The sequence below is a fragment of the Nicotiana tomentosiformis genome, chromosome 5 (assembly GCF_000390325.3).
Source record: "Nicotiana tomentosiformis chromosome 5, ASM39032v3, whole genome shotgun sequence".
NCBI lineage: Eukaryota > Viridiplantae > Streptophyta > Magnoliopsida > Solanales > Solanaceae > Nicotiana > Nicotiana tomentosiformis.
In genome coordinates, this window is record NC_090816.1 from 67,886,625 (window position 1) to 67,899,203 (window position 12,579).

The following is a 12,579-nucleotide window of genomic DNA, read 5'->3' on the forward strand; positions in this document are numbered from 1 at the left end:
TCACAGGAATATCATCAACAGTATGCCCCTAGGACGTCAGATATTATCCCTGACATTGCCACCCTTATCTCTCCGTATTGACAACATCATAATAGCCACCCTTATCACTCCGCCCAGACACTAACACAATAGCCACTCGTGTCTCTCCGCCCAGAAAATAACATAATAGCCACCCATATCACTTCACCCAGACATTAACACAATAGTAACCCGTATCACTTTGCACAATCAACAACAGTGAGATGCCTCTCTTATGCTCCGCATAACGATAATCAATCCACACAACAAATCACATATGCTAACATCACAACAACGCGATATATCAACTCGTACTACAAGTGCCCATAGGCCACAACTCTTTTCAAAACAACAATACTAATATCGCAACACCTAGCCCACGGCTCAATCCACAATCTGTACAAAAATCTCAATAGCACAAAAATGAAATGGGGAAAAATAACTCAACAATGAATAATACTCCATTAAACGACAACTTCAACTAAAATAGGTTAATGGCTTTCAATAACATCAATCTTCAATTAATTTATTAAGAATAAACTCAATAATGAAGGTACTTCCATGAAATGGAAACTTCGAATTCTAATGTGTGGCATAGGCTAACAATGAATGAAATGGTATGAACTAGCAACTACGTCTATATACATGAGAATAACTTGACAACGAAGGGATATAATAAGATAGCAACTTCAAATAAGAAATATTCAACAATGAAAGAGGCAACGTGACAATAAAAGGTAATAACTTCAAATAAAGCATATAAGAGTAAACTTGACAGCGCAATATAGAACATGCAATGACAAATTCAATTAAAGCATATAAGGATAAATTTAACAAAGGAATGTAGAACGTGTAACGATAATCCAATTAAATGCATATAAGAAGCCTAAGAGTCTAATCTAGTCAATTTTCACATATAAGTCCGTGTACACAATCGTCACCTCATGTATACGTCTTTCATGTAATTCAAATAGTGCAATTAAACCAAATCATACGGGGTAGTTTCCCCACACCAAGTTAGGCAAGATACTTCGCTCAAACGACTCGAATCTAGCTAAAATAACTTAATGTCATAAATAGAAGCCATAGGAAACAATTTCGGATAGTAAAGCTTCGATCTTTAATGAAAACCAAAGAGTCAACCCAAATCGTCAACCCCGGCCCCGCACCTCAGAACTCGACAAAACCAACTAAATCCGATTACCCATTTCGATACGAGTCCAACCATACAAAAATTATCCAATTTCGACCTCAAATCGGCCTTCAAATCATCATTTTATATTTTAGAACGTTTTTGCAAAAATTCCCAATTTCTCCAATTCAAATCACTAATTAAATGACAAAAACAAGGATGGAATCATGAAATATAACCAAATCCGGGTCAAGAATACTTACCCCAATCCAAAACGTGAAAATCTCTTCCAAAATTGCCCAAATCCAAGCTTTCTAACTTAAAAAGTGATAAAATAACATAACCCTCGAAATAGAGTACTTTTATATTTTGCCTAGGTATTTACTCATCGCGATCGCAGAATTTCCTTCGCGATCACGGAGATAAAAAATCAACAGCTGACCAAATGTTCTTCGCGAACATGTAAAACTGGTCATGAACGGGACTCACAACCTCCATCACTCTACGTGAACATGGTGTCTCTCACGCGATTGCAGATAATAAACCCCTGATGCCCCTTCTAGCTAACCTTATATGCGATCGCGAAGTCTAGCTCGCGAACGCGATGGTTAAAAACCCCAAGCTTCGCGAAAGCGTGATGATAATCGTGAACGGGATGTACAAAATGCCTGCTGCCACATTACACTACGCGGGTGCAGTCCTTTAGTCGCTATCACAATGAAGAAAACCAGATATCAGAACCACCAATTCAAAACATGAGAAAATGGCCCGTAGCCATCTGAAACACACCCGAGGCCCCTGGGACCTCACCTAAACATACCAACCCATCGCATCACATAATGCGGACCTGATTGAGGCCTCAAATCACATCAAACAACATCAAAATAACAAATCGCATCTCAATTCAAGCCCAACGAACTAATGAACTTTCAACTTCTACAACTCGTGACGAATCATACCAAATCAACCTGGAATGACCTCAAATTTTACATACAAGTCCCAAATGATACAATGGAGCTATATCAACCCAAGAAATCATAATCTGAACCCAATATCAACAAAGTTAACTCCCGACCAAACCTCTCAACCTTCCAACTTTTGCCAAAAGCATTAGATCAACCCACGGACCTCCAAATCCAAATCCAGAATATACGCCTAAGTCCAAAATCACCATACGAAGCTATTGGAATCATCAAAACACCATTAGTTCCACACTGACTAGAGGTCATGCGAGGTCATGAGAGAGAGAGAGAGAGAGAGAGAGAGAGAGAGAGAGAGAGAGCAGGGAGGCTAAGAGGCCTCGTAGACCGGAGGGACCTATTAGTTCCTATTTTTAGAGACCACAGGTTCATTGTGGGTCAGCCAGTTCAGTTTGCACTTCAGGTTTTGCATGGTGTTTCAGGTACCCATGGGTCTCAAGCTACCCATACCGGACAAATTCCACAGCCACATTAGCGGAGAGGTTGCTCTGAGTGAGGAAATACCAGCCACATAGTGAGAGATTGTTCTAGACTCCGGACAGATATGTCACAGTGGGGTATTCAGGATATGAGTTCTACTCCGATTGCTAATATCCTTGCACCGCCAGCTTGGGGTACAAGTCAGGCGAGTAGAGGGCACCTAAGAGGGGGTAGGCCCTACCTGTTGATGTGTTCTCTATGGTAGAGCTGAGGCCGCTGCACTAGATGTTGTCGTACAGTAATGGTTTCGATTTGTTATAGAGGAGCATCATTCGTATCTTTTTTCGGTTCTGTTTATCAGGGTGAGTCCTTTTATTTTACTTCACATATGGGTGAGTTTCGTGATCTTGTACTCTGCTTGTGTTGTCTACCCCTGTCGGGAGATTCTATAGTGGTATCCCGTATCTATTATTTTGTTTTATTCATTATTGAGAGTTATGAGACTAGAAGTGACTTTATGTTACCCATTTTGGTAGTTTTGATATGATTTCTGGGTGATAGGTTACCATTTGTGATTTAGATGTTCTACCGGTGTGGGAGTTCAATATGTGATGAGATTTTGTTAGCAAAATTGAATTAGTAGAAGGTTTCGGTTGGCATGATGTGTATTCTACTTGTGATTCAGAGTTGAGGGTGAATCCCTCGCGGTCTCATATGATTTCATGTGTTTGAACCCGGCTGCGTGCCACAGTGGAAGTTATATCAGAATGAGATCCTTGTGATTAGTTCATATGTTTTGATTCCCCCTTGTGAAATTGGTTCGTAGTATGGTACGGATAGAGAGTGGTTCCTTCCGGGCTTGTTTGATAGTTTTTTCATGTGTCTCCTTGTATATTTAGTCATATCCGTGCTATGCTTATTGGGTTTTAGCTTGCGAGATGTGTGCCTAGGTGGCGTTGGATGTGACTTGTTGATTCAGGTGAATATCTATGAGGTCTCCATGTTTATTGCATCGTTTTCAGTGTTGTGAAGGTTTGAAATAGGGTTTTAATGGATATGAGGCTAATTGCCGGTGCTGGATTTGATTATAGGCAGCTACTGTGGCCAGAGTTGTTAAGGGCATATGTGTGATGTGTTACGTTGTGTGGTTGTGCCCTGTGGGTGTAGGCATAAGTTCTTGCAGCTGGTTGAGGTTGGTACCATGTGTTGATGTGGGAATTGGGTCTTTTCGGAATGATGTGATGGTGAGAAATTTGGTTCTAAAGCTTATTGGTATTGGCGGAAGGGACAAATTTCAGTTGAGATGGTATTGTCAAACTTATGTGGATTGGTGTGACGTGGGATCACCCACGGGTGTATGCATGGTAGTTCACTAAGTGATTTGATGACTTCAGAATGGTTTTTGGCACGTTTGAGGACGAACCTTTATTTAAGAGGGGAAAAATGTAATGATCTGACAAGTCGTTTTGAGAGTTTATATCCCGTTCAGCGGCATAAGGTCTGGAGCAACTTCGTATTGTGTATTATGACTTGCGTGTGTGGTCCAGTTTGGTTTTCGGATGATTCGGGATTTGATTGAAAGAACAATTCTTATTTTGGAAGCTTAAATGAAAAGAGTTAACAAGATTTTGACTTTTGAGCAAACGACTCCGAAATGGAATTGGTGTGGTTTCAATAGCTTCTTATGGTGATTTTGGACTTAGGCGTATGTCCAGATTTTGATTTGGATGTCGGTAGGACAATTCGACACATTTTGGCAAAGTTGGAGTTTTGAAATATTTAGGAATTTGACCGAAGGTTGACTTGATTGATATCAGGCTCAGTTTTCGATTCCGAAAATTTGAATAGCTTCGTTATGTCATTCATGACTTTCATGAAATATTTGAAGTTATTCCGTATTGATTTGATACGTTTCGGCACAAGATATAGAATTTGGAAGATTTCAAAACTCATATTTTGATTTGAGGTGCGATTCACAGTTTCGACATTGTTTAATGTGGCTTGAGGCATCGACTAAGTTCGTATTGTATTTTTGGACGTGTTGGTTAAGGTCCCGAGGGCCTCAGGTGGATTCCATATTGTTAACGGATCGTATTTTGACTTAAGGATAAGCTGGAAAATTCTAGTTGCTGGTGCAACCGCTTCTGCGAGGTCACTTCGTCACAAAAGCAACTGGAAAGGAAGTTGGGCAACACTGTGGAGGCTTCGCAAAAGCGAAAATTGTCACGCTCATGTGGCCTCGCAGAAGAGACAGAGTGGTCACATAAGCGAAGGGGAAACACAGAAGCGGAAATGGTTCTGCAGGTGCGAGAGGGCAATGGTCAGTGGCACTTCGCAGGTGCGAGTTTTGGCTCGCAGAAGCGAGCTCGCAGGCGTGCAAATGTTTTCCGCAGAAGCGAAACTGGGCAAAAACTTAAGCACCAAATATGGTCATTTTCTTCATTTCGTTTTGGAGTTTGAAGCTCGGGTTTTGGGCGATTTTGGAGGAGTTCTTCACGACTTTGACTTGGGTAAGTGTTCTATATCTGAAAGTGATTATATTTCATGATTCTATGGTTATATCCATCAATTATAAGTGAATCAATTGGAAGAAATTGGGATTTTTGCAAAATCTTTCAAAAAACGAAAAATGTAGATTTGGAGGACGATTTATTATTGGAATTTGATAATTTTTGTATGGTTGAACCCGTATCGGAATGGATGTTTGGGTTTTTTAAATTTTATTGGGTTTCGAGGTGCGGGCCTAGGGGGTTACTTTTGGGTTTACATTTTAGTTCTTGTTAAAGACTGAAGCCTTATTATCCGGAAATATTTTCTATGAGTTTTATTTATGAACTGGAGTTATTTTTGGCTAGATTTGAGCCATCCGGATATTGTTTCACTCGAGCAGGTCATTTTAGAGTAACGGTCTAGCTTCTTTGTGTGGGGGAACTACCCTTTAGGATGTGAGTCTTTGGTGCTAATTGTGTCATGTAAAGTCCGTGTACGCGAGGTAACGAGTACGTTCTCGGGCTTATTTGTGAAAATTTTACCGCTTAGGGATCTTAGGTTCTTATGTTCATTAGAGATGAAGTTGTTTTGTTATGATAAATCCCCCATTTACTAGTTTCACCTCTATGTGTATTATTTGGAACTAATTGCTTCATGTTCCACCCTTACTGCCGATTAGACCCTAATTGCTTATCCTTAATTAAAGTTATTATTATCTCTTCTGTAAGTGTCTATCCTTAATTGAAGTTATTATTATCTTTACCGTAATTGTTCAACCCAAATGAAGTTTTGTTATCCTTTATCATTGTTGACTTATCCTTATTTGGAGTTATTGACTCATGTTATCTCCCTTATCGTAAAATTGTACTTTTGCAGAATCATTGCTACACCTTCTCTCTTACTTGTTGAGCTATTGCTATGTTGTACCATTATTTCCTCTTATGTTCTTCTTGTGAACTCGTTCTTCCGTTCTCTTTGTAATCTGAAAGTACTGGGTAGATTTACTTGCCGTATTCTCGTGTTATTGTCATTGTTGCTATTGTATTTAGTGTTTTTGAGCCGAGGGCTATGTGTGGGCACATATTGTGAAAGTCATTTATTTGAGTTGTTATGCTTTTTCACACTTGTTCTTTTTGATAGAATTGTTATTGTGGCATGAGGTTTCTGCCGTGCGGTTATTATTGTGGCACGAGGTTTCTGTCGTGTAGTTGTTATTGTGACACAAGGTTTCTGCCATGCGGTTGCTATTGTGGCATGAGGTTTCTACCGTGCGGTTGTTATTGTTGCACGAGATTTCTTCCATGCGGTTGTTATTGTGGCACAAGGTTTCTGATGTGTGGTCGTTATTGTTGCACGAGGTTTCTGCCATGCGGTTGTCACTGTTTGCACGAGGATTTTGCCGTGCCGCTGTGATTCATTTTACGATTTGAGACTACAAGGCGGTACCTCGGGAGGGATCTGTTGTCATTTCCCTTTTTTGTGCACTTGTCTTTGATTGTTGTCTTCCTTAGCATACTGCTAATTATTTTCCTCCGTGTTGCTCTATTTGCTCAGTTCTGTGTAGCTAGTCTTGTTTTACTTGTTGTTAAATCCACTTCATTGTTGTCTTATTTACACTGTATATTTCGTGGTGATCATTTCTCATGTGCTTGGCCTTATCTCCACTCTTAATTGGGGACTTGAATTGTTGTAGAACACTTGCACAAGCATACACATAGATGAATCACCCATATATGTTTAAGGAGGTGAGTCCTGACGTTATTGACCATTACATGTACTCTTGTCTACTTACCTTCTGTGTGAAAAATGTCCTCTTGGCACCTGAGTCGTCTATGCGGTCATGGATTGAAATGTGGGCACAAGGTGCCAAGTGATTAGGGTTCAAGAATTGAGACCCGTGAGTTGTGATTATGAGGTTCGGTATCTTGTGGAAATGCTTGAACAAATGTGGTGTGAATTCTTATTGAGTTGTTGCTGGTTTTCTTTTATTTGGTTTCACTGACTTAGACTGTGTTCAGTTTACTCTACAGCATTATTACCTGACTGATTCCTGTTAAATATTGTCATTATTAGTGTATCATTGCAAGTATTAATCCGTGTTCCTTTTCCTTCTTAGCTTTATATTAATATTGTTTCCTCTGTTAGTTCACCTTCACACTTGTTCAGGTTGTTTAGTCCGGTAGGTGTCTTGACTATCCCTCGTCACTACTTCACCGAGGTTAGACTTGATACTTACTGGGTACTGCTGTGGTGTACTCAAACTACACTTTTGCACATTTTAGTGCAGATCTAGGTGCCATGGTTGTTGTTGATTATTAGTTGGTTGGTCGAGCGGTGGAGACTCAAGGTAAACCTATCATCGCGTTCGCAAGCCTCGTAGTCACCTTCTGAATTCGTTTTTGTACTGTTTGAGTTCCATTCCGAACAGTTATACTTAAGGATTCTTTTAGCGAACTCAGTAGAGCTTATGACTTGTACTACCGGTTTTGGGAATTGTAAGTTGTGTAATAAGTTTTCTATTTAATATTTATCAATTGTTGGTTGAATTCTTCTATTAATTTAGTACGTGTTAGACTTACCTAGTCTTAGAGTCTAAGTGTCGTCACAACATCCTACGGAGAAAAAGTTGGGTCGTGACTCTCGCATACTCGTAGCAATAATTTTCGATCACAGTAGCTTCTCAAAAACAAATCCGGTACGGGTAATAAAACTCATATCAAATAAAACCTCATTCAAAACCTTCGTACACTATCGATGATGAAAGGAACACGTAGATATTCATAACCACTCATCATATCAACTAGTCGTGAAGCTCTCTCACCCGCCAAGAACCATTGCCCAAATTATAAATTGACTTATGATATTATTCTTTCAAACATATCTTAATCAAATCTGATAGCACTCATTCAAGGCCCAATAATCTCATCTCATCCAGTACAAGCAGCTCGACCGACATGCCACACCAATACCATGAAAAGCTACAAGACGTGCAATCCCTGCACTGAACAAGAAACAACTCGAATGTAGCCAATAATGGAATGCATATCAAATAAGAGAACTATCCTGCAAGATCAACAAATGCCACTACAAGGCGCAATGCTATGAACCCATCACACAAAGGAGAAACAAAGCATACGAAATAAGCACAAAGGATTGTAGCCCAACATAACTCCGCTACGATGCGCGTCCCGATCCAAACACCGGTCCACACAGAATACCTTGAGCCATGATGTTCTATATCAATGACCATATGCATATCGAAAACAAACACACAAAATGCAAGACCATAACCATGGAGAAACAGATATAACAATATACCACAAATAGGAAAGACGATAACCAAGAGGCAATCAACCGTTCAACAACCCAAAAGCCATATCGCTCAAATTTCGCTACAAGACCCAAACAAAACCGTAAGAATTGTGCTCCATTAGCACATAAACACCCCAAATAAGTAACCCCACCTTAACACAACAGAGTGACTCCCTTTTCTAACACATTACATTCATCATGAATAACAAAACCAAATCATTCCAAGATTTCTGTATACCCTTAAAGTGTAATACATCTTCAACCCAGAAACCTTTTTACTCGATTCATTCTGATGGCACCTAGTTGGCGAACCACTAGTACCCAAGTTACTCCGAAAGTTTAAGAGGAGGAGAATGTAATGACCCGGATGGTCCTTTTGTGTATTGTAGCCTCATTCCCCTATTTATTGCTTCTTTTATGTTCATTTGTGGTTATCAAACTTACTGGGTGGTTAATTTGGTTATGGGTATGTTTTGGAGTGAATTGGGATACTTAATACCAAGGTTGGAAGCTTAAATTGAACGAGTTGACCGGAGTTTGACTTTTATGTAAACGACTCCAGAATGGAGTTTTGATGATTCCAATAGCTCTGTATGGTTATTTTGTACTTAGGCATATGTTCGGATATTGATTTGGAGGTCCGTAGGTTGGTTTGAGGCTTTTTGGTAAAAGTTGGAAATTCGAAGGTTTGAGCGAGAGTTGACTTTGTCGATATCGGGTTTGGATTTCAGTTCCGGTAGTTAGAGTAGGTCCATTGTGTCATTTATGGCTTGTGTGCAAAGTTTGAGGTTAATGGGAGTTGGTTTGATATGATTCAGCATTTGTTTTGGATGTTAGAAATTCATAAGTTTCGTTAGGCTTGAATTGGAGTTTGATTCGTAATTTTGATATTGTTTGATGTGATTCGAGGCTTTGACTAAGTTTGTATCGTGTTTAGGGACGTGTTGGTATGTTTGGATGGGGTCCCGAGGGCCTCAAGTGAGATTCAGATTGAAATCAGATTAGTTTTGGCTTGGGAGGAAGGCGGAAGGCTGGGGATTTCTGGTGCAATCGCATCTACAGTGAGCTTGCCCGCAGATGCGAAGCCACATGTATGGTGATGGGCTTGCAGAAGCAAAGAGGGAAAGCTCAAGGGAAAGTCCGCATATGTAGACAAAGGATCGCAGGTGTGGAGGATGAGCTGGGCATGGGAGTCCGCAGAAGCAGATGTAGTTATGCAGAAGCACGTCCGCAGGTGCAAGGGTAGGTCCGCAGAAGCAGAAGGCGGCTGAGTGAGCATGAGCCACAGATGCGGAGAATTTTTGCAGGTGCGGGCATTTGACTGCAGATGCAGTGGGGCGGAGTTTAAATGGGAAGCGCAAATGCGTATTTTTGACCGCAGAAGCGGAAAAAGAAGCGCAGGTGCGAAATGCCTGGCAGTGTCATATAATCGAAGGGTTTTGTGTTTTTCTATCATTTTGGACTTGTGGATCTCGGCTAAGGGCGATTTTTGTGAGGGAGTTTGCTACAAATTAAGTGGTAAGTGAAGATTCATCACTTTTATTGATAAATATAGATTACCCATTGATTTTTACACCTAGATTATGTGTATTTGAGGTGAAATTTGGGAATATTTTAATATGTATTGGAGAGTGAGATTTATAGATTTGGGGGTCGATTTGTGGTTGGAATTGGATGATTTTTGTATGGTTTGATTCATTATCGAATGGGTGTTTGGAATTTGTAAATTTTGTCGGGTTCCGAGGTGTGGACCCGAGGTTGACCTTTTGGGTTGACTATTTGATTTTGTTTAAAGATCTTTGCTTTATCAGATGGAATCGATTCATTTAGCTTGTATTGGTTATATTAAGTTGTTTGTGACTAGATTCAAGTGATTCGGAGGCTGATTCGCGAGGCAAGGGCTTGTTGGAGTAGTGAGTTGCGCGTTTTGCGGTAAGCAACATTTCTAAACCTGGAATTAAGGGTATTTATCCCTGGAAAATATGTTATTTGTGTTGTGTTGGGGTGAAGTACATACTAGGTGACGAGTGTGTCGGCGTGCACCTTGGTACTCATGATCCGGGTTGATTTTTGTACTGCGTTGCTATCAAGTCTTGTTTTATCTATGTAATCCCTACTTGTTAGAGTAATTGAATTGTGATTCATGTTAGAAATCATGTGTAGGCTATGTGCTTATTCAGTTGTGACCTAATGAGGTTATTTATGTTTTTTGAGTTATCTGCTTTAATTGCAAATATGTACTCAGTCATGATTCTTCATTTGCATATCAAATCTCAGTCTATGTTATCATTCACTGTTACATCAGATTTTATCATTGTGTGGGCTGAGTGGTACGAGATTTGTGAGCCCTTGAGACTTGAGTGATTGATGATTGAGGTGGGCCTGATAGCCAGGTTGTGAGTGTTATCGTGGATCGGGTTGCACGCTGCAGCAAGCCTTATTGTCTTATTTATTATTGTGGATTGGGGTGCACACCGCAGCATGACTTATAAGCTTTATATTAGCCCTTAGGCAAGATCCGCTCCTCCGAAGTCTGACATACCAGCAGTAAGCGCATTCACGGTGATATATATACACATTCTTTAGTGAGGGGAATTGATACCAGGCACCCGTACAGGTGATTGTGTTAGCATTTGGCAGACAAATTGAGTATTTTTGAGAGTGAGTACTTGGGGATATCACCATGAAATCATTCATTTGACATGCATATCTGACATGTAGGCATAGATATGTACCATTTCTCATGATAGTTGTAATTAACATGTTCCTATTAGCATTGGACTTTAATTGTTGAACTTGAAAGCATGTCTAAATTTCTGTAACATGGATGAGCTGATTATGATAATTTCTCTGAGTTGTTTACTGTTTCTCTCATTATTTAACCCGTGTTGTCATTTTATTGGACTCTGAAATTCTTCTTCAGAGCTCGTCATTTCCTTTAGCCCAAGGTTAGTTTTGTTACTCATTTAGTACATGGAATCAGTTGTACTCATACTACACTTTGCACTTCGTGTGTAGATCCAGTGTACATCTGGACGTGGGGATTGCTAGATCTGTGCTAGTACCTGCTAGGAGACTTCGAGATAGCTGCTATGACATTGTAAACCTTGACTCTCCCTCCTTTTATTTTCTCCAGTACTGTTCTATTACTCAAACAGTTGTACTAGATTTTTGGTTTATGCTCATACTTAGTGTAGTCGTTGACACCAGATTTTGGGTGGTTGTAGTAGTATTTCAGTTATTTGTATCATATATTTAGGAGATTTCTGCTACTTAGTTTATTAAAAACATGATTTATTCAAATGTTTGGTTGTTATGTGGTTGTCGACTTGCCTAGCAAGTGTGTTAGACGCCTTCACGACAGGTTGGGATTTTGGGCCATCACACAACTACTAAAGGTAAATAAAAATAAACTAGACTCATCCAATTATTACATTCCAAGGTAGCCAAATATATCGAATTTATAAAATATGCTCCACCCCCTCCTTCTGAATAAAAATAAGCATTATCCCCAGTGCTTAATAAAATAAGAGCAAAAAGTAGAGAGGGTGAAGAAACTCCCTAAGTGTCCTCATTCATCACTGTATCACCAGCAGCATCAGTCCTAACCGGCTCAGCTAACTAAATATCATAATCAAAGCTCCGAGCGGCCTGAGAAGTGAACATTTACGTACCACCTCAGCACTATCAGAGGCAAGGCACAACTCCTCAGTTTGAGCAGTGGTATCATCCCGAGAAGAAGGAACTGGGTGAGGCTGGGCGAGGTTTAATAGCATGTCAAAGGGCAAATCTCCGGCCTCAGCTATTCGGGTTACCTCAGCTCGAAGTTCATCAACTGACTTCTTGCTGGCTTGGGACTTCCTCATCTTCTTCACCTGCTTGGTCAACCTCTCGATCACATCATCATGCTGTACCAATGTATCCATGATGACCATCTAGTTATCTAAAACTGAACTCAACTTCTTTTCTATCTTAGAGGAATCTAGGGGTGCCTGTGTAGATGTCTGCCCTGCAACAGTACTGGAGATATCATACTGCTTTGAAGTAGCTGCCTACATCCAGTTGTTGAGACTCACTAATGTCTGGGAGACTTGGAAAGCAGATAATAGACCTGTAGGCATGGGCACCGAACTCGGAGCTAGAGTAGGAACTACAGTAGGAGCCGATGATGGTGGCTCAGGCATAGAAGCTGTTGGACTGGTAGAAGGCTCAGCGGAAGTAGATGGA